Below are 3,943 nucleotides of genomic sequence, written 5' to 3'. Positions count from 1 at the left end.
TTTTTTTAATACATTTGTTATGCCATAGGCTTATATCATTATAAAGGTTATGTATATACACTTATTTATTACATATGGGAAATATAGATATTTTTCCGTTGTTTACATCGGATTTGTATAAAATAAGCATTAATCCGTATTGTTTTCACTAAGTGCGCACGCAGAGCGATTCTACCATGGAAAAGGTATTTTGGATTCCGTGTGTAAAATAAGTCCACACAAACTGGAATCTGATCGGCAGTAACTTGAAATGCTTGTTTTTTTTAACCACGTTCGCTATTTGTAAACATTGTCGATGTGTTGTAGAATGTATATTACTAATGCTTAGGCTGTTCTCTCGGCTTTATGTCTTCTATGTTTTCATTTTGTGTACTCGCAAGCTCTCTTGCTAGATTCGCTGTCTCTGCGCCAAACTTTGAATTCATCTGTCTTATCGTCATCATCAGAGAGTCAAGATGACATGAGTGAAATCAAACCTTGGCGCAATGACGGCGCGTCTAGCCAGAGAGGTTCCCACCATGCATTCATCAAAGAGTCATGATCAGATGTGTAAAATCAAAGCTTGGGGCAATGACGGCGCGTCTAGAGAGAGAGGTTCCCACCGTGCATTCATCAAAGAGTCATGATCAGATGTGTAAAATCAAAGCTTGGAGCAATGACGGCGTCTAGCGATTCTGGTGTATCTTCCGCCCTGAGTCATCGGTTGCCTCTGATATACCTATAAACATTTAGTCATTTAGCAAACAGTTTTATCCAAATCAATACACTAATGCAGCAAATATATAGTTTTTACAAATATAACATTTACACTGTTAAAACTTTTACTATAATCTTTTTTTTTTTTTTATGAAACATGTTAACACGTATAAAACATTAAAGAAATTTGAAAGCTGTAAAATCTAGTATATTTCAATAATTATACGTTTGGAAAAACCATTAAATTGAGAAGACAATAATAAAGCAAAGTAACTGTCTTTAATAATGCAGTCCACTTAAAAAAACATTTTATATCATCAAAGAACTTAAAGCAATGCAATAGAAATCCTAAGTGAATTCTACAAAAAAGTAAATATTTTGTTAATATTATTTAAATAAATAAATTAGTTGATTTTACTTAAAGGGATTTTAATTCATACTGGACCATTAATTATAAATAATAAACAAATAATTGTACTACACTCGTTATTTTATTGACACAATTAAAACACATGACATTAAGTTGACATTAAACGTGACACCCTCCAAAAATGTCAAACAGTGCATGGTAAATGTTACAAAACAATGAGCTGCATAAATTAAAATGTTTTTAATTTATTTTTTTATTTAATTTGCATGCTCGGAACCTTTGTCGCTAGACACGTAATAGACTTAATATCATGTGTTTTACTTGTCAATAAAGTTTTTGTTTATCATTGATTGATGATCTAGTGTGAATTAAAAACATTTTTGGTAAATTCAACTGATTTATTCTCACCTATATATAAAATTTTCACCTATATTACTTAACATTTTTAATGATATTTACTATTTTTTGTATATTTCACTTTGTATTTCTATTGAATTGCTTTAAGCTCTTTGATGCACTGAAAAAAGGTTGGGTTTTACTTAAAAAATATAGTGCATCGATTTTGCATCCATTTTTAAAGCAAGTTTTAAATGAAATTATAAAGAATTTATGCAATTTCTTAAAATTTAAAGTAAAACTTACGTAAAGAAGTGGATGCAAAAATGATACACTATATTTTAAGTAAATTTAGTTTATTTTTTAAAGTGTGATATCTACTAAATTTTTTAACGTGGACTTTATTAATAATGTATTTTGCTTTGTTTTCTTATTTGTGATTATTATATCTTCTGAATTTAATTGTGTTTGGAAAACACATAATTATTGAAATATTCTAGATTTCACATTTTTCAAATTTACTTAATATTTATAAGTGTAAAAATGTTTTACCAAAAAAAAAGTAGATCATAGTAAAAGTTTTAACAGTGTGTGTGTAAATGTCATATTTGTAAAAAAAACAATGTAATTACTATATTGGTGTATTTCTTTAGATAAATCCGTCTGTTAAATGTTTATTGCAGGTAGGTGTATCCCACACATCAGAGGACTCAGGGCCGGAGACGCAGCGGATGTTAATTCGAATTGGCAGACTTGTAGAATAAAGAAGAAGAGGTCTCTGGTCTGGAAATGCCCCGGATTAATTTGCTGCCTGTGATGTTGAGGCAGACTTTTGATGTGACGGATTCTGTGAAATTCTGGGCGTGTATAAAATGGGTCATGGAAAAAGTCAGTAAAAGTTGCATTACCTTTGTCGCACTCTATTGCGTTTAACCGTTGTTTGTGGAGGTATGTTTTGTCTATATACGAAAATGAGTTGGCATTGCAGATTCAATTGCTAATACAATTGTTTTTAATATGTTTAATGTTGTTTATAGATAAAATGGCTTACAGTAGCCCTACCAAAATTCCTTGTGTGGACGGAGAAGAATTTTCTCGATTGAGAGATAGGTTCCGCTTAGTAGCAGTAAGTAGCCTACTCAGATATTTGGTGTTTGGGGGAATGAACGATTTCTTTTCAAAATGTTTATGTTTGATTTATGTATCTTGATGATTTTTTAAATTAGTATTCGGCATTGGATCCTACAACTCCCAGGAATCGGATCAAGGAGGAGGTCACGGAACTTGGAGTTCTTGTGATGAGAAAATTTGGCGGCATGGATTCTGAAATGAATTTGTTACGAAGAGATTTGGCCAAAGCAAAACATAAGATAGTTAATATGGAAACAGAATTGGAGGCAGCAAGGGCTGCCCAGGATTTTTTGAGAAACGGTATATAATTGATGTTTTCCTTATAGTGTATATTGTTTAATATTGTGGACATGCATGGAAGTTTCTTTGTAATTAAAATGTATGTTTTATTTTTAGATGTCTTTAACCCTGAACACGAAGATGGTTCCGTTTTGAGAAATGGTAAATAACCGATTTTTTTCATTACAGTGTAAAGTATTGTTTTTATATTGTGAACTTGCATGCAATTTCTCTTTGTAATTAAAATATATGTTTCATTTTCAGATGTCGTTAACTCTGAGCAGGAGGAAGAGTCAGATGAGGGGGCCATAATGACTGTGACAGAGTAATCAGCACATTGAACTTACAAAAAATTTGTATTTTTATTAGAAGTTTTATTTCATTTGTCATTGTAATTTAGAGTGTTTTTTTAATATAATAAATATTTGTGATTCTTGGGTTGTGTTTTGTGAAGTGAGTTTTTAAAACATTAAACAGTTAGTAGGTTTGTTAAAAATGTAAGTTATTATTATAATGAATCTTGTTTTGTGTTTTAAAATGTGTAAAATAAAAAGTAATTACAAATTGAGCAGTTACATGTGTATAGATATAAATAATAATTTTTGCTTGTTAAATTAAAGGTTAAATTAAAATAACAATAGTAAAAGTATTACTTTTTTCACTGGTTTAAAGATTGTTGAGGCAGTGACATTTAATTTGGTGTGTAGTCTTTAATTAAAAATATAATTTAAAGTTTAATGGTAACCAATGTTGTCTTTTCATCTGGAAGTACATCCAACTAAAATTATAAATAAAACATAAATTTAAATAAATGAAAAACGATTATATGCATTTCATTTTTTTCAAACCCATTTCTATACTTGCAAGTATGACTTAATGTGCCTTGTGGCATATGTTTGATTTTTACGATCTTTGAACGTATGCCTACTTTTATTTATTAACAATTAAAGATTATATTTAGACTTTTGGAAAATGTAATTTTACAATGTATTAAATAGTAATGTTTAACGTAATGTTGTACAAAGCTGTAGGCATCAAAGTAGCACAACATTGAATGTATTTGTTTTTCATTAAGTTTACATTTGTATATCATATTTTTAAGGTCATGCGGTCGGCTGCAAGAGCTAACAT

At 29.9% G+C, this 3,943-nt stretch overlaps 1 long non-coding RNA gene across 1 annotated transcript; it reads left to right on the top strand.

The window, feature by feature from the left end:
• The first annotated feature begins 2,007 nt into the window (after positions 1-2,007).
• LOC129417374 (uncharacterized) lies at positions 2,008-3,260 on the top strand. The gene is made up of 3 exons (XR_008635751.2): positions 2,008-2,528; positions 2,629-2,833; positions 2,930-3,260. It is a non-coding gene; the product is annotated as an uncharacterized lncRNA (long non-coding RNA).
• Positions 3,261-3,943: the final 683 nt, after the last annotated feature.

The sequence above is a fragment of the Misgurnus anguillicaudatus genome, chromosome 8 (assembly GCF_027580225.2).
Source record: "Misgurnus anguillicaudatus chromosome 8, ASM2758022v2, whole genome shotgun sequence".
NCBI classification, from domain to species: domain Eukaryota; kingdom Metazoa; phylum Chordata; class Actinopteri; order Cypriniformes; family Cobitidae; genus Misgurnus; species Misgurnus anguillicaudatus.
Note: the sequence above shows the minus strand (reverse complement) of the source record. Positions and strands in the feature narration are given on the sequence as shown.